Source organism: Leucoraja erinacea, chromosome 4 (genome assembly GCF_028641065.1).
Source record: "Leucoraja erinacea ecotype New England chromosome 4, Leri_hhj_1, whole genome shotgun sequence".
Classification (NCBI taxonomy): Eukaryota; Metazoa; Chordata; class Chondrichthyes; order Rajiformes; family Rajidae; genus Leucoraja; species Leucoraja erinaceus.
Window position 1 is genome coordinate 107952027 of NC_073380.1, and position 19884 is coordinate 107971910.

The 19884-nt window shown below is 40.2% G+C and overlaps 1 protein-coding gene across 2 annotated transcripts in view; it reads left to right on the plus strand.

The window, feature by feature from the left end:
• Positions 1 to 19884, plus strand: part of rims2a (regulating synaptic membrane exocytosis 2a) — a 684525-nt gene that overhangs the window by 461672 nt on the left and 202969 nt on the right. The window contains exon 1 of one of the 2 annotated variants that reach the window (XM_055634902.1): positions 17395 to 17411. The exons of the other annotated variant lie outside the window; for it this stretch is intronic. The gene's annotated coding sequence lies outside the window, so the exon portion shown is untranslated. Of the gene's footprint in view, positions 1 to 17394; positions 17412 to 19884 lie in introns of those variants that run through there. 2 annotated transcript variants of the gene reach the window in all.

Consider the following 19884-nt stretch of genomic DNA (forward strand, 5'->3'; position numbering starts at 1 on the left):
CTTCCAACCGCGGAGCCGTCTGGAGTTGTGCGGGGCTGGTCCTGACATCACACTCACCAATCAGCTGGGCAGCAGGTGGGCCGACTGAATTTGGACATCGCACGGCGTCGGGCGGTTACGTCATCACGCAACACCATGCGCTAGGCATACGCCATCAAGACACTGCGTATGGCGTCAAGATGCTGCGTACGGCATCGAGACACTGCGTACGCCCGTCGAGGCGCTGCGTACGGCCTCAATGCGACTGCGGGCCGACAGGCCGTTGTCGCGTGGAATTTTTGGACAGTGTCAGTTTTTTGGAGCCCCGCGCGATGTCGGGACCAGCTCCGCACAACTCCATACGGCTCCGGCGATGGAAGTGAGACCGGCTCCACGAGGCCGTACGGCTCAAGTGACCACGTTAGGTCGGGTCCGTGGCATGCTGGTGGGACAGGCCCCTAAGGCACTGAACAGATATCAGCAATCAAAGACTGCAACCTCGAGCCACTCATTTAGTTTCAGACAATGGTGAGTGAGGAATACAGGGGGGTATTCAGATCGGAATCAATGGATGGATATATCAGGGGCAATAGAAATGGCAACTTTGTTTTGGAGGGCACTAAGTAACACTGATCGTCGTGTCACACAGTGAAGTTTTAAAACTGAAATATCATTTTAATTCTCAGACTCCAGTTAAAATTACATTGGTTTAAATATTGGTGAATTGAAGCATGATTTACATTTAAGTGGTTCATCCACTTAAATATCTTGCAGGTTAATATCCCACTTGTGATTTAAGCCTGCAGTTGGCAGGTGAATATGTAACATGTTTTCTGCCCACATGTCCTTTCTCAGCCTTTTATAAAGTTACAACATAGCTTTTAAAAGAATGATCCAATTCTTTGCTCTTGTTTATCTCTGATATTAATCGACCACCTGAAAATACAGCCAATTTATAATCCTTATCAATTTTAGCATTTGGCATCAATTGCTTAAAAAGAGGGTAGCCTATTTGAGAGACTAAGGTTTAGTGATAGCACAAATCTTGTCAAAAGTCCATGACCTCCTTTTGGATCATTATAAAATTCCCTGTGGGCTACTGCTAGTCATAGATAATAGTTAGGATTACTTTCATAGTGGAAAGCTGCAGGAATCTAGATAGTTTCTGTTTGAATTTCACCTGCCTGCACTGTGAGCCCTGCAACAGCAGTGGTGGCAGGGCATCTGAGCCTGAGGGGTAACTCTCCAGGGCAGGCCAACAGCAGTAACATACTGTATACCATGGATGCTGTGGAAGGAAAAGGCAGCAGAGGGCAGGAAGAACACATCGTCGTTTCCTGATTGAGAAATTATTCTGAATGAAACCTATGCCAGGAGTGAAGTGGATGCTCGGGAAACTGCAGATGCTGAAATCTGGAGGAACTCAGCGGGTTGAGCAGCATCAGTTGATGGGAAGGAATGGCCAATGTTTTGGGTTGATACCCTGCATCAAGATTGAGGTTCTTTAGCAGATAGTTATGCCAGGAGTGGAGCATTGTGTACTACAGTGCCCTCAAGCATTGCCATTTGCCACGAACAGTCAGAGTTACAAATATTCTTATCCCCTTCTGCACAGACTATGCTGCACAGATCACCGCAGGAAAAGATGCCATGGCATTATTAGAAATATCTAGATTGGAGCTGGAACAACTAATTCATAATGTCTGTCGTAATCACACAGACTGCACATTCCACTCCTTCCATCCATATTTACTAATTTACTCACAGCTAGTAATTCAGATATCACTGGCATTTAAAAAAAATAAATTCTCTCTAGATTTCAGTCAACATGTCTCATCATAGGAAGGATGCCACCAGTATGGAATGAGTACCCCTGGAAGTCACCACCTCACAAGGCTGGAGAAGAGGCTCTCACCTCAGGAACACAGGGGTCCAACTGAGGCCACAGCCTCAGATCCTCCATGCTGAGTATATATCTCATGTTTCATCTACATTCTGCCATCTAATTTTGAAGGCTTGGATCAACACTCATTAAACTGTGTGTACACGGATCCATTTCCCAAGAAGCAACATACACACAAACCACTGCTCATCTTTTTATCAGGCATTACCAAGACACCAACAGTTTCATTATTTCTGCTTGGTCAACAGAATAAATATGAGGAGGGAGATGATATTGAAGATGCAAAGCGCACCATGTTATTTCCCCCAGCACTGCTAGGCAACATTTCAGATACTGGCATTAAAATATATATTTATTAGATATGTTTAATGGGGATGTGGCCTAATGTGGCAAATGTGCTGGAGGTGGGAGTCCAAATGTTGGAACTGTTCAAGAGGACTCAGATGGGAAGACTGGTGTGAATGCACTCTGAGAAGCTGGTATGTAGACAGGCCTACCCAACCAAGGATATGGGATGGCAAGTGTCATGGAGGAGTCCAAAGAGGAACTCTTTTAGGAAGTTATACAAAGCCTGGACAATGCCAGCTACTCTGCTCACTTCATTACATAGCTGGGGCAACAATCTCATTCAACTCTTCCTATTGTGTTGAGCAGACGCTATCAGGAAGGTATTGATAAGTTGGCTTTGTGCCTCTGTGCAGGCCCAGGTTGACCCAGTTACAATTCTACTCTCACCAGGAATCACATTGCTGTTTCCATCATTACTGAGGTTGACACCAGTGGGCCGACAGCTGTTCTTTATAAACACAGATATGCCATGTCTGATTGTTCTCCAAGAACAGAGCATAGCACACATACATTGATTTCTCTTCATCAAGAGCACAAATGTGCCACCTGTGAGGAGATTGTTATTCTGCAGAAAAATATATCACGTGACAGTTCTCTTCCCCAAGAGCAGAGCAAACACAATGCAACCAGATTGTTGCCCTGGAAGAAACAAAATAATGTCATTCTTGAACATATTCTCACAGAGAAACACCGAGAAAGGTCACCAATCAGCAGATTCTCATTTCCTTCGCTCCATAGATGCTGCTGCACCCGCTGAGTTTCTCCAGCACTTTTGTCTACCTTTGATTTTCCAGCATCTGCAGTTCCTTCTTAAGCAGATTCTTATCGCTTGTCTTGGCATTCTCATTGATGGCACCCATGAACAGATTGCTATTCTACAGGATCAAAGTGAAGAACAGGAGATGCCCTCTGGGTCAGGTGCTTGTCCATTGAGAACAGACTGCTCTTTGAATAGAACAGAGTGCTGACTCCAGATAGTAGCCTGAATTATGCTGGGTGGCTGGATTGGTTGAAACAATAGAAATATGGTCTGGGTCACAGCAGGTGAGACATTTTTGACTAACTGGTCCCATAAGAGGTTTTCCATGATTAGGCTGTGGGCCGAGGAGCTTTATTCCAGTGTTTCGTGACCCAAGTCACAGAACTACATGAAATTTTCACATATTGTGTAAAAATATTATATAAATCACCCCTGAAACTTGTCAAGAAAACAACTTGCACGTTTTTATTAAATTAGAGAAAAAGCGGAAAAATGTTGGGTATTTTTAGTCCAATCAAGGCACGTTTAACATTGATTTGTATGCCAGTTGGCCAATCACGCGCTTTGTTTCAGGCTAGCTAGGCAGGGAGCACACAACATGGCTGAGAGGGCTTCACTGATGCCTGTTTTACTGGAGATTCCGATGAAGGTTCTTTGTCGTGGAAACTTGCAGCAGGGTAATTGAATTTAGTGAGAAAAGCATTAAGAAGTCTGAAGAATGTGCAGCTAAGTGATAGCAGTGGAAGAAAGCCTTGAAAGAAAGTCCCTGCTGAGGTGCTGCAACACAAAGTTGTGAAACTTTGTGAATCAACTCAAACTGAAAGGTAAGATCTAAAGTCTGAATTTATGAAAATTAATCTGTATGGACTTTAATTAATTTAATTGCACCCTTTATAATGTGAAAAAATGAGATTTGGAGGCTGTACATTCACTCATCATTCCTTCATTCACTCACTCATCCATTCACTCATCGCTCACTCATTCACTCACTCATTCATTCACTCATTAATTCACTCAATCATCCACTCATTAATTCACTCATTCATCCCTTCACTCATTCACTCTCACTCATTCACACTCACTCATTCATTCACTCACTTATTCACTCATTCACTTATTCAAATCATTCATGAAGTTGAGGGCCTAAACTATATGTATCAATAACAAGGTAAATTAAACATTTTCACTAATGCCAGCTTGTTGTAGAGTAATAAGTCTTAATCATCTAATTTCGGAGCTGCCTGCGATAACTTGCTGGGAAAAAGTGCTCCGATCGCGGGGCCTACGTATTTAACATAGTGAAGCCGCGGTCTCAATTAAAAAGCGGCCGATTCACGACCGCGGAGCCGCAGATCTTCTCCGCGGGCGGGGGGGGGGGAGGGGGGGGGAGGCTGTACATAGTGCCGTCCGTAGAGGCCGTTTCCAGGCTTCGACCACGGGAGAAAAACGGAGGAATATTCATTGCACTTTATAGGCTGCCATTGGAGTGAGAAATGGTAGGAATTGGCTGATGTTTATGAAGAAATTAATTGGTGTATGTGAACTTGAACATGAATTAATTTATCTATAGTAGTAACAGTGTTATTCTCATTAACATTAAGAAGAGGTTGAAATGTTATGAATTGAAGTCCATGCAGACTTAATGACTATGAGATGGGTTTTGGTTTTTGTAGCCTCTGCCTGACCCTCCACAGGGCATGGTCTCCCTTGCCATTAATATATATGTATATATATATAGGTATAATAATATATAGTTTAAATGGACTGCAACACGGTAATAGGCTGCCCATGGTGTAATATGGGCATTGACCACTAGATGGCGATTACTTTCCCGATCTCATCTCATTTTCTAATTAGTTTAATTAATTAATGTGCAACTTTCGGCAATGACGAGTTATGACATCCTTCTCAATTATATTTCATCTAAATCTGTGCAAAATTTAATGTAGTTCTGTGACTTGGGTCACGAAAACTGATTTCTAGTCACATTTTTGATGCTCGGCCCGCAGCCTAGATGTGCAGTGTGATGCTACTGTCCCACCATTGGAGGCTAGCATTACTGCATCTCAACCAACTTTTCAAGCAATATGTTCAGCTTTGTTGTGCAATGAGCGAGGCAAAAATATTAGACGGGAGCTGGCCCATCGACAACAAGACATTGTGGTTATCCTGGACAGACATTGACAGATCCTTTCCTTGAATCAGATCCTTGAACACTCCTCCAACATTGCAGTCAATGTACTGCCTGGCTGCAGCACCAAGGGAAAGCACTGTGTATTAGACCAATAACTGATCAAGAAGGCAATATGCGTGCTAGCCCTGTATATCCCATTCACATGTGGTATACATTGACATGATCAAGCACCTGCATACATACACACAAACAACATATATGCATCTACCACAGATAAGTTTAATTGTTTATTAAAATTAGTTTGTTCATATAATGTATGCTCATACCTTAACTCTATCTTAGCCAGGCTTGGATTTTTTTTAAATATATTAAATGAGCTGATGGCAACATTGTCAATTTGATGCAATGATTTTGCTTAACAACTATCCTTAATTATTTCAATTGGTTTAATCAACTCAAAATTAGCTGCATAGTTTCAAAACAGACTCATTAACTCTTGAGTTTCACAACAGCTGAAATCTATTACTTGTATTTAGGTATTACCTGGCTTGGTATTGATGAAACAAGCTTTTCTCCAAGACAGGGATTTGGGGGTTTGTTGTGCAGTTGTTGGTCTCTGGTATTACTGCTGCCAGCTGTCCCATAAGGCCCAGTTGACGCCATTTGTCCCTTATGTGCCGATGTATGTATTTAGGAAAGAACTGCAGATGCTGGTTTAAATTGAAGAAGGGTCTCGACCCAAAACATCACCCATTCCTTCTCTCCAGAGATGCTGCCTGACCCTCTGAATTACTCCAGAATTTTGTGTCTACCTATGTATGTATTTATGTACATACCTTCCAGGCATTACAAACCTCCTCATGCCAATTTATCGCATTGTCCCTTGCAGAGGATTTCAGTTCCCAGAATATTCTTATCTGCTCAGGGTCAGCTGATTGGGCTGTGTCGGAATAGGTCAACTATTCTGACCAAGGGTCGACCACAAGACCTTTCTTCACTGTACTTCATTGCATTGTGGTTTCCACCAACTCTCTCACTAGTTGGCAGGGTGTCCTTCCAGAGCCCGTTGTGATACTTAACATCTCTCTGGCTGCTGCAGCAGTGTGGTTTGTTGTTATCATTCATTGCCAAAACTTATAAATAATTTGTTACTGTAGATACACTTAATATATCTCCAGTACAATCGTCATCGACTGTAACAGTGGTGTGCATGAAATGGCTGATGCTGGCGATCATTGCATTGGGACCAATGGCAGGATTTGCAGCCAGTCATCATATCCCGATTGGCTCACTGAATTGTGTTCTTTTGTGCTTGCATTCATTACTATTCATCTGTTATTGATAAATTAGTATTTTGGAGGTACGCAGACCAATTGTGGATTGGTTCATTTTTGTTAAAGACCTTTGATATTGAAAACAAGCCGGCACTCCCACTGCTGCAATGTTGATATGCTTGAAAACTTACACCTCGAAATGCTCTCCATGTTGAGCACATTATGATCCAACAGTATCCTAAAACAGGTACTTTGTTCCACACTGTCTTAGGAAGAGATTACTGGGTAGACAGAGGAAGAGATTCAAGGAGTTAAACACAAAATGCTGGAAAAACTCAGCGAGTCGGGCAGCATCTCTGGAGAGAAGGAATGGGTGTCTTTCAGTCTGAAGAAGAGTCATGATCTGAAACGTCACCCATTCCTTCTCTCCAGAGATGCTGCCTGTCTCACTGAGTTACTCCAGCATTTTGTGTTTATCTTCAGTTTAAACCAGCATCTGCTGTTCCTTCCTAAACACGAGATTCAAAAATATCCTCAAGGCCTCCTGAAATAAATGCAACATTCTCATTGACTCTGGGGAAATTCTAGCCCAAGACCACTCAAAGTAGAGAAGAAATATTTGTATTGCTATGAACTTCGAGACCTTAGATCAGGTGCACACAGAAGCTTTTGTTAAGCACAAAATTCCTCATTCACAGGTTGCCCATCCACTCACCCCATTGATCAACGCTTGCTTCATATCTGTGGTACCCACCTTAGAACCCACAAAACCTGAGTGAAAGTAAGTATTCTTGAGGGACTGCCTAGGGAGAAGCAGCATAAAATGTACAGTAAATTAATAATAAAGAGGGAATTGTTTTCTCTAGAACCGAGCGACTATGAAATCACTGAGAACAGATTTTAAATAAGCAGTTGATCATGGCTCAACCTTTAATGGAAAACCAGTGATGTTTGTTCCTTAATTTTCTCAAACTTCTCAAAGGAATTTTTGAGTTGGTTGCACCATCTTATCGATGTTAGGTCATATCGGCATTGAATAAAGTATCCATTAATCACAGCTGCTGTAGGTCTACCTTTTATGTGCCCTTCATTGATCCTGTAATGTAATGCTTCCAGCCAAAGCATTTTAGATTGGCTGTATTTGATGCCAATGGTATTTGGTTGCAGAATTCATAAGCAGTAAACATAAAACAGCTGAGCATTTGATTGGGATTCTTGTAACAGTCGGTAATGCATCGTGAGTGGTCAGAATTCCTATAACTTCCTGGAAAATTGCATCCTCTCATCTCCCTCCTTGTTGGTGAAATTGTCTTTGACCTATTTTATTTTTCGTTAGTCAAGTGGACAATGATAAATCAATATAACAAATAATAATAATAAACTTTATTTCGGACTCGAGGTCCAGACAAGGGGCAACATTACATTAAAAAAAATGCATCGCATATTAAAATATATATATCATAAAGTACATATAAAATCTTAGTATATCACTTATAAAAGCATCATAAATTATAATTTAAAAAAACCCACAATACATGAGTTAAAAATCCAGATTAAAAGATGATCAATGTCCTACAACAAGACAACGATACCAGTGTCTCCACAACTGGGATTTGTAGCGTGTAGTGCTAACCCTTATGTTTGACAAGGCCACAATAATTACTCTTTTAGAGTCATTTATCCTGCAAATGAATTTATACATGTGGTGTCTTAGGATAGCTTCTAAAGTACTGACTCCTGCAGCCACAAACATATTACTGGCACTACACCATCTAGGTTGCCTTAGCAGTGTTCTCATGGCATCGTTATATGCCACCTTTAGTCTCTGCATACTTGTCTTTAAATAGTTCGACCACAGGTGCGCAGTGTAGCGTGGTGTGCAGTATGCTCTAAATAGCGACATCTTCACCACATCTGCACACGCACCAAATTTACGCAAGAGAATATTCGCCTGTACATACAGCATGCGTCGTTGCCTATAAATATCCTCATCATCTGTCATTTGTTCTGTAATAAAATGCCCTAGATATTTTATCTTATTACAGACACTAAGATTATTGTCAGGCAATTTAAAATCAGGAAATTTTAGACATTTATCCTCTTTGGTTCTACAGATCATAACAGCACTCTTACTAGCTTTATATTTAATATCATGTTTCACACCATACACAGAACATATAGTAAGGAGCTGCTGGATACCAGCGCCAGATGGACTAAAGACCACAAGATCATCTGCATACATAATATGGTTCACTAAAATATTACCAATCACGCACCCAGTGTTACAGGCTTTCAATTGTTTAGACAGATCATCAATATATAGATTAAAAAGGACTGGGGACAAAATTCCCCCTTGTCTAACACCATTGCTAACCCCAAATAGGGCTGAGACCCTATTGCCCCATTTTATTTGCAGTCTGGTGGGCATACCAGTAGGCCAGAATTCTCACAATGTATTTAGGCACCCCTCTTTGACTCATTTAATCGAACAGCTTTCTGTGATTAACACGGTCAAAGGCTTTGGAAGCATTAATAAAGCACATAAGGATTGGAGAGTTTTTGCCTCTATATTTGTTTACAATCTATGCACAAGTCATTACCATGTTTAACTGGTTAACTGTGGAGTTAACAAACTCATTTATTCTATCCAGCAGAACTTTTCTAAAACTTTTGACAATATGTTGGCTAAAGCTATGGGCCTGTAATTATTTAGGCTGCCTACTTTACCAGCTTTGTCCTTAATGACCGGCACTAACAGGACAGACAACATTGAGTCTTGGTAACAAGCCATGAATCATAAAGCCAGTAAAACAAATAGCTAGGAGAGGAGCTATCCTCATACTCGCATTCTTAAGATGTTCAGCAGAAATATGATCCAAGCCACTTGCTTTGTTGTTGGACAGCTTGTTCATGGCATGATACACCTCATGTGACATAATCACCATCGAGTCATTACTCTCAATATTGTCCACCCTATACAAGTCACCCTGGACACAGTTGAATACAAGGTGTCCTTGAGGATTCCTTGAATGAGGTTTTTCTTTTACAAATAAATGGTAATTAGAATTTAGGCAGGATCACCATTGCTGTAGCCTTCCTCCTGCCACTAGCCACACGATCACATGCCCCTGCACCTGTAGCGCCAGATCATCATGTTGCTACTATTTTTGTCTTCCTCCTGTTCTTTATTCTGGTATCTGCTCTTCTGGTTGTATACCTCCAGCATATGAACTGAGCTATCCAGGTAGCCAGATTGTTAAATGAATGAATGAATGAAAACTTTATTGTCATTCAGATATACACCTAGACACAGTGCACCTTGAACAAAATTTTGTTGCATTTTACTCTCCAAAATCAGGTAATAGTTAAAAGTTCTAGGTGCGTCCATAAAAATGCCTCATGTGCATGGTTCTGTAAAATAAATATATATAAAAAGTTTTTAACAAATGTCGATATTTAAAAAGTTCTAGCCTCGGTTTTGTTGATTGTTCAGTAATCTTATGGCCTGGGGGATGAAGCTGTTGCAGAACCTGGTTGTCCCGCTCTTCATGCTGCGGTACCTCCTCCCAGAGTTAAGCAGTATGAACAGTCCAAATTGTGGGTGTGTGGGGGCTCTGGTAATGCCCTTAGCTCTAATCAGACAGCGCTTGTACCCCATGTCCATGATGGAAGGAAGAGAAGTCCCAATGATTTTTTCCACTGTCCTCACCACTCTCTGAAGGCACTTCCAATCCGCAGCTGTACAGCTGCCGCACCACGTAGAGATGCAGCTGGTCATGATCGACTCAATTGTGCTTCTGTAGAAAGTGGCGAGGATGGGAGGGTGGAGGTGTAAACTTCTCAACCTGCGGAGGAAGTACAACCGCTGCTGTGCCCGTTTTGCCAGAGATGTAATGTTTGTGGACCAGTTTAAGGTGTCCGTTATATGCACCCCCAGGAACTTGATGCTTTTCACCTGCTCCACTGCTGAGTTGTTGATGCAAAGTGGAGTGTGACTGGGCTGAATTTTCCTTCTGAAATCGACGACAATCTCCTTGGTTTCGTTCACATTTAGGAGAAGGTTGTTCCTGCTGCACCAGCTCACCAGCTGTTCCACCTCCTCTCTATATGCCTGGAGTTTGTGAGCAGTGTGCCCACAAACTCAGATCCTATTTATGCCTTGGCTTTCCTAGTAACACAGGAAGAATAAGTTAGAACCTGTAGCAAAGTCCATGACACTCAATACTGACTGGGCAGTACTGTCAATGAAGGATGTTGGCAAAGTGGAGTCCTTTAGAATGAAGGAGTCTTGTATGCTTCCAGTATACATGACATTGATCTTGAGACTATTCTTCTAATGGTTAATGTAAATTTGGATATGGAGTGAGTAGGTCCTCATGAAGAGATCTGTTTTCCGAAGGGAGATCAAATCATATGAGTGCAGTTCATCATGATTAGCATTGTTGAAGTTGACAATAAGGAAATGCCACATGAATATGAATCCTTATCAATATCACTGAAGAATAATGCCATTGATAAGTAGCATCAGGGACCACCCTGATGCTGCGTTAAGCAGCAAACTGAGAAAGGCATAGACCAGCAGTGTTTAACTGGCTCGCAAGTTAAGATTCACAGTGACCTTTGTGTGTGACTAGAGATTTGAGAATATCGTATGTTTCAGCAACAATGGCCTTCATTCTCCAAAACCTGTGGAAACATTGGTCTTCAGAGTGTTTGAGATGAGAACATGTGTCCCTTTATAGTCTGTGGGTGCTTCCACGTGTATACGTCTCTGCCATCTCTCTCAGCGTTCCAAACCTTGCATTCAGTGCCTGCAAAGATGGCCCTGAAGTACTTACTCAAAACAAACTGCCAATATGATCATGGTAAACATGTTGCATGTGCCAGTTTTTAAGTAGAACTCAATAGATTATTCAGGTCAAGGATTGAATGAATACATAATGCCAATGCAAATAGCTGTGCAATTATTCTTGATTCACAATGCCTGTTTATAGTCTTTAAAATTGCATGCACAGTACAGGAAACTGATCTAAAAGGCCATTAAAATTATTTGTACATTGACACCAACTTGGACAAATCTACTTCTGATATGTAAATTCACTCAATGTAAGGGGGTAGATAATATATTATATTTCGTCTGGTAGATCTGGCGCTTCAATAGCCCATTACCTTAGTCAAGTTAAAAGCTGCAACAGATTTTGTTTAAAACCATCTTTTTCTTCAAACTTGCTTTGGTGTTGTTTGCAATCAACGTAAGGACTAAATTGAGTGACTTACTGAAACTAGAATCTTTACTCTGTCATATTGTATAGTTATCGGATACAACTTTTCCGTGACTTTCACAAATGTTTTTACAAAATTATGTTTTTTTTACAACCTTTTAATTGAGTAAATCCCTTTTTATTTTGCACTTTAAATTGTATTGTTTGCTATGTTTCTATTTGATTTATAATAGAAGTAACCTGGGAAGACCAGCAAAGGAAAATGAATGGTACAGTAGCTGATAACAGGTCAAAGCAGAGGCAGCTTTCTGAGCCAGGTTTGTCAGGCTGTGAAAACCATGGAAAGCATGAGACGCTATATAATTAGCAGTGAATTTTAGGTTTCATGCTTCTTTTGATGGGTGTATGAATGATGTGTTCTTCTCCCCACATAGTGTATCATGTGCATTGCCTCATACGTAATACAGTCTATAAATTGCTATTTTTTGCAGCTTACAATTTTCAGGCTATAAATAAACGGGGATATGACGCAGGGATAGATAGAGGATAGGGATGATTAAGTAGAAAACAAATCTACATTTTAAGAGGCAACTTAACTATTGATTAGTAAATTTGGATTACTTTTTTTTATAATATTATAAAATATAATTAAGTTTTCTATATATTAATCAAAAGGGAAATTGCACAATCATGTCTTTCACAATATTCCATTATTATTTGAAATGACAACTTTAAAATTGATGCTTGTTTAAATTAATATTGTAAAGCAGATCCATTATTTCTGTTGTATTTACCGGCAACATGATAAAATACTGCAGAAGTTAAAAAAACAATATTTATAAAAATATTTATATATTCTAAGAACTTTTCCCAGTAAAAACACACTTACACTCTGTGCAGTATGAACACATTTGTTTGAGAAGTGTTTTTTATGTATTGTTTTTAGTGTGTGCTTATTTAACATAGCATGGTAGTAATGCATTTGTGTTATTTTTGTACTTGTCCTGTGGTTCGTAGAATCAAATATTCCCCGAAAATCTGTTAATCCTTTTGTGCGTTAAATGCAGTGGAACTTCAGTTATCAGGATATATTAAAAATTCAAGTGTATTAATAACCTCAAAATGTACAACGACAATGCTATTGGAGAAAAACTTTGATTCTAATTGGTTTATGTTGAGACTTGTGGATCGAGCAGTGGGTTCGGGAAGAGCTTTCATTTCTCAAAAATCTCAAAAAGAGGGCGTGAGAGTCTCCTCTACGGATTGAGGCAGGTTATCAGAACGGAAGAAAACTAAATTTTCCCGACTCATAAATGTGCTCTGTGAAACCTGACTTGCTCTGTACTGAAACTGCATCAGAAATTTAATATGTTTTGATATCTTTCACCCTAAATCGGCATAAATTCATGACAAAAAAATAAAGACCATTTCATTTAACAAATAAACTGGAGGTACTTTAAAGTTAGAGGCTTTACCATTTTTATGCTGTTTAGTGACAGGTGAAACCAAATTCATAGAGTTCACAGCACAGATAACTGAAGGACTGCTGTAATAGTTTGTGATTGATTACTTGGTTATCCCTGTACATACACTGTGAATAATAACATCTTCCTTGCTAGAATTAATAACAACGTTGGATACTCACAGTTTCTTGATATCAAAAATAATCTAGATATTTCTGAAGAAAAGACTGTGTCAATTGTATTTATGAGGATGAACAATAGGTTTCACTGTGCTTGGTTGAAGCAGCAGGTTCTTTGGGGAATGAAGCCCACCTACCCTCTGCTATTCAACATGGGCTAGATGTAAGGAACTCTCCAGTGAGTCCACCAATGGGTCTAACAGCTGCACAAACAGAATTTCCAACCCACATGAAAATATATGTTTTCAATTTAATTTGATTTTTTTATGTTGTAATTAGTATGATGTATTTTAAGTATTCATTATTTTCTTTTTAATTATTTTTAAATAGCTTACATATTATTTTAATTCATTTCAATATTTCTAAATATCCAAGCAATGTTGGGTATATCCAGGACCGTGTTACACTACTGAGATACTCCACATTGCGGAATGGTCATGGTGTGAAGGGCTATGCTATGGCCATTCCATGGGTACCTCAGTCAATACATGCTACTGGTAGATTAATATGTGTTTCTGGTGCAGTCAGCAGATTGATTAAGCATAATTCAGCCCATTAATGAACTTTGTAGTATATCTGAGTTAAGTTACTGTCAACTGTTGGTATATCGTGTAAAGCTGTTTTGTAGATAATCTTGCATCAACCAAGCTTTTTCAAAATCCTTTCTGCATAGTGAAGGTTGTTTAATAAATTATAACTTAAAACTGAAATGAATTGCTTGGAGATATGATTTTGTCATCTGATCTCCAACGTAATCTGGTCATTTGCAGTGCTCTTTTTGTCCAGTTATCACAAATATAGTGGTTCCAAATTATTGCTGCACTTTGAGATTTTCATAACTTCTTTCTTAATAAATTATCATCGTAAAAGACCAAATAATTTCCAATGAAGTTTGTTGACGTTCGATATTATTGTACGATGTCCAAAAAGATGATTTTCAAATTGATTTTTTTATAATAAATCCTATTTCAAAACGCACACTGTGAATGAATAATTAGTCAATTATGAGCCAAGTATTGCTGAAAGCTTTTTAATTTGCATTCAGCAACTAATTATACTAAAAGGTACTAAAGAAGATGAAGATGCTAATATTACCCTGTTACAAGATATCACTCAGTAATGGGATCTTCCCATGCCATAGAAACATAGAAACATAGGTGAAGGAATAGGGCATTCGGCCCTTCGAGGCAGCACCACCACTCAATATGATAATCTGAAGTCAGTACCCCATTTCTGTTTTTTCCCCATTTCACCGTGATTTCTTTAGCCCGATGAGCTAAATCTAACTTTTTCTTGAAAACATCCATTGAATTAGCCTCCACTGCCTTCTATGGCAGGGAATTCCACAGATTCACAACTCTCCGGGAGAAGAGGTTTTTCCTCATCTCAGTCCTAAATGGCCGACCCCTTATTCTTAAACTGTGACCCCTGGTTCTCGACTCTCCCAACATTGGGAACATTTTTTTGCATCTAGCCTGTCCAATCCTTGAAGAATTTTATATGTTTCTATAAGATTACCTCTCATACTTCTTAATTCCAGTGAATACAAGCCCAGTTGACCCATTCTTTCATCATATGACAGTCCCGCCATCCCGGGAATTAACCTGATAAACCTACACTGCACTCCCTCAATAGAAAAAATGTCCTTACTCAAATGAGGAGACCAAAATTGCACACAATACTGCAGATGTAATCTCACCAGGGCCCTGTACAACTACAGAAGGACCTCATTGCTCCTAAACTCAAATCCTCTCGCAATGAAGGCCTCATGCCATTAGCTTTCTTCACTGCCTGCTGCACCTGCATGCTTACTTTCAGTGACTGATGTATAAGCACCTCGTTGCACCTCCCCTTTTCCTAATCTGACACCATTTAGATAATAATCTGCTTTCCTGTTATTGCCACCAGTGGATAACCTCATATTTATCTACATTATACTGCATCAGCCGTGCATCTGCCCACTCACCCAACCTATCCAAGTCACCCTGCAGCCTCATAGCATCCTCATCACAGCTCACACTGCCACCCAGCTTTGCGTCATCTACAGACTTGGAGTTGCTATATTTAATTCCTTCATTTAAATCATTAATATATATTGTAAATAACTGGGGTCCCAGCATCGAGCCTTGCAGCACCCCACGAGTCACTGCCCTGCCATTCTGAAAAGGACCCGTTAATTCCTACTCTTTGTCTGCCAACCAGTTCTCTATCTATGTCAATACCCTACTCCCAATACCATGTGCTCCAAATTTGCACACTAATCTCTTGTGTGGGACCTTGTCAAAGGCTTTTTGAAAGTCCAGTTACACCCCATCCACTGGCTCTCCCTTGTCCATTCTACTTGTTACATCCTCAAAAAATTGCAGAAGATTAGTCAAGCATGATTTTCCCTAACTTTGACCGATCCTGTCACTGCTTTCCGAATGTGCTGCTATTACATCTTTAACAATCGACTCAAGCATCTTCTCCACTACCGATGTAAGGCTAACTAGTCCATTTTCTCTGTCCCTCCTACCTTAAAAAGTGGGGTTACATTGGCTACCCTCCAGTCCACAGGAACTGATCCAGTGTCAAGAGAACATTGGAAAATGATCACCTACATCCACGATTTCTAGGGCCACCTCCTTCAATACTCTGGGATGCAGATCATCAGGCCCTGGGGATTTATCAGCCTTCAGTCCCAACAGTTTACCTAACACCATTTCCTGACATGTGGATGTCTTTCAGTTCCTTCCTCCCATTATATCCTCGGTCTGCTAGTATTTCTAGGAGATTGTGTCTTCCTTAGTGAATTCAGAACCAAAGTACTCATTTAACTGTTCTGCCATTTCTTTGTTTCCCATTGTAGATTCACCTGTCTCTGATTGTAAGGGACCTATGCTTGTCTTCACTGATCTTTTCCTGTTTACATGCAGTAGCTAAAGAAGCTTTTAGAGTCATTTTTTATATTCCCTGCTAGCTTTCTTTCTTGCTCTTTTTTCCTCCTCTTAATTAACTCCTTTGTCCTCCTATGTTGAGTTCTAAATTTCTCCCAGTCCTCCAGTTTGCTGCATCTCTGGCCAATCTATATGTTTTTTCCTTGGATTTAACACTATCCCTGATTTCCCTCATTAGCCACAGTTGAGCCGCCTTCCCCGTTTTATTTTTTTGCTAGACAAGGATGAACAGGGTTCATCCATGCGGTCTTTAAATCTTAAATGTCACTGTATATGCTATTTTTAAGAGAGCTGCACAACTAATTTCCAGATGATAATAGTACGGCATGATAAGCAACTTAATCAGTATGCAGTTGAATATAGTTTGCAGTGAGAAATAGAGATTAAAGCTCTTGGATTTTCAGAATAAAATGTTGGCCATTATTGATTAGATTATTCTTTTCAAGCTTTTCAATTTGTAATATCTTAATTATATTACTTATGCTAGAAATGATAAAGCTACACATTCAAAATCTTGAAGCAAAATAGAGCATCATCAATTTCTTCATTACTTTTAGTCTTTAATAAAAACATGGCAAATACTTAATTTAACGATTGTTAATTCCATGTCAGTACAAATCTGGAATCTGTTCTTCATCTTCCCATCACTAAAAATGTAAATAACATCCAATTGAGGCCTGGACTTTAGATCCAAATTAATCTTAAGCTTCATTTGTTTAAGACAGGGAGCAAATATGAAATATTTGAAAGTAGGGAGTCATATCATGAATCAAAACAATAGGAAATCTGCTGAGAATATTGTCAATAAATCATGATTTCCTTCCTCTATTACAGCATTAATCTTGATAATATTTGACTAGCCTGTTTAGCATCAATGGAAAGTCCTTAATGAACTGAGTTTATTTGCCTACTTGTGGGTCAAGCAATCCTTTACCTTCAATCAGAACTATGTCGTATTACAGCTATACTAATTTCAGTCAGAACCTGACTATTAAACTGATCAAGTACATTTCTATCAGTTTTGGTTTCATCATCTGAAAACATCACACACTCTCATCTTCATTGTCTATGTCTTGCTTTTTGTGATCACAGAAGAATTTATTTTTCAAAAGGATATCTGAAGACATAGGAGCAACTTTATAGAAGTTATACTTTGGCTCAATAAGAAATATCTAAAATATTTTTAGAAGAGAAACAGAAATCTGGGAATCAGGTAGGATGAGCTGGGTGGCGCAGTATACGTTTCAGTTATTGAAACACCGATGGCATCTTATTTACCAAATACTGCCTGTATTCAAATATGGATGCCAAACTCGCTTTAACAATAGCTATATTCAGTCTCTGTACATTTTCAATTGTTATAATTCCAAGCATTGCTTATTGCAGAGGCACTTTTAGAAGCTGGATCTATGGGTCTTTAGTCTGTGGAAGAGAGGCAGATTTAGTCATGAAAATGAGAAGCCAGCTGACATACCCCTATATTTATGTCTGCTTGCCTCCAAAAATGGCAGCGAAACCAGTCATTTTGTGCTTGAAACCTATGATAATCAAATTAAACTGATATTTGGTTATTCAAAGAAGGTTCATTTTTTGTTATAATCAATAAGTTTGATAACAATACTGAGAAGAATCTAATTGTTCACACTTAGCCAGAAACAGTCTTCAATATCAGTTTTATTTTCTGAACAGCCTCTCAGCTTTGTTATTATCCCTTATGTGTTTGCATTTCCTACTGTCCCTTAATATCCTTAATTTAGAGACAAGAAAAATAGGAAAAAGAGAAAATAAACCATGCCATTTATTCGCATGAATATATTCTGATATTCTTGAAGATCATACTCCCTCCAAGGTATTCTAGGTTGGATTAACCAAACTCATGCTCATCAACATCATTTCTATGTTTTTGAAGGAAGAAGTTTCTAGAAATAACACTACATTCATGATCTTACTAATACAATGCTATACTTAAGGATTTATATATTTTTGCTGTGCAAGCTTCAGTGAAGAAAGGCTTCAAATATACTTCAAATGATTCAATTTACACATAACATGCTTGGACAAAACTCAATAGAAATATTTAGTGATGCAATGAACAACATTGGATTTTTAACTGCGCAGTTTACTGTAAAAACACATTAAAATGAATGCAGTAAAAATTCAAATACCCTTTCACATGCGATTAACAAGGTTAGCTTGAAGTAAACAAAATTGAAAAATATAATTGTAAAAATATACCATATGAATTGAGCCAGGTGATTAAGAAAAAAATTTATTGTCACATATCAATAAGACTACAATCGCTTAGCTTTGCTGACAGAAAATGTTAGAATAAAATTTACAGATAGAGAATAGCAGACGGTATGTGGGTTCTTTAGCAATGCCCCATAGCTTCTCACAATTTTCTTTCAGGCCCGCATGTCATTTGGTGATTTTAAAAGTAGTTCAATTCCGACGCACACCCCCATCCACATTAACGGGACAGAGGTGGAAATTGTTTCCAGCTTCAGGTTTCTGGGGGTCAACATCTCATATGACCTCTCTTGGACCCACAATACCTCAACTCTGGTCCAGAAGGCTCACCAGCGTCTCTTCTTCCTGAGGAGACTGAAGAAGGTCCACCTGTCTCCTCAGATTCTGGTGAACTTCTACCGCTGCACTATCGAGAGCATCCTTACCAAGAGAAGATACAAGATACATTTAATTGTCATTTGGACCCCTTGAGGTCCAAACGAAATGCCGTTTCTGCAGCCGTACATTACAAACAAATAGACCCAACACACAACATAATTTACATAAACATCCATCACATTGCTGTGATGGAAGGCCAAATAAACTTATCTCTCCACTGCACTCTCCCCCCCCCGATGTCAGAGTCAAAGTCATAGCCCCCGGCTGGCGATGGCGATTGTCCCGCGGCCATTAAAGCCACGCCGGGTGGTGCGAGGTCGCACACCGGGTTCTTGATGTTAGAGCCCCCGGCGTGCGCTCGCAGAGTCCCGCGGCCATTCCAAGCCGCGCGGGGCAGTGATGTAGGCCCCGCTCCAGGAGCTCTTCAACCCCGCAACTCGGGCGGGGGAAGTCGCCGTTGCGAGAGCCCTGAAAAACGGTCTCCCTCCAGGGACCCGCGGGCTCCCGGTGCCACCGTCCACAGACCTGCCGTTGAAGCCTCCGACTCTCCGGTCGGGCCGCAGCAGCAGCAGCAGCAGCAGCGCTCCTCCACCGCTCCACCCGCTCCGGACTCGGCCAGCTCCGCGACGGCGACAGTGAGTCGTCTGCACCAGAGTCCCCGGTCTCTTCCTGTTGGAGGCCGCTCCTCGTTGCAGCCCCAACGATAACGGAAACCCAACGAGAAAAGGTCGGGTCTCCCGTGCAGGGAGAGATTTAAAAAGTTTCCCCCCCCCCCATTCACACACTCCCCCACCCACCCCCCCCCACACACACACCCCAACAAAAAAATACAAAAACTACATAAATACATAGACTGTATCACAGTACGGAAGACATTGCAGAGGGTGGTGAAAATTGCCCAACGCATCACCGGTTCCTTACTCCCCTCCATTGAGTCTGTCCAAAGCAAGCGTTGTCTGCGGAGGGCGCTCAGCATCATCAAGGACTGCTCTCACCCCAACCACAGACTGTTTACCCAGAAATAAATTGCACTACTACGACTGTATGCATGTAAATAT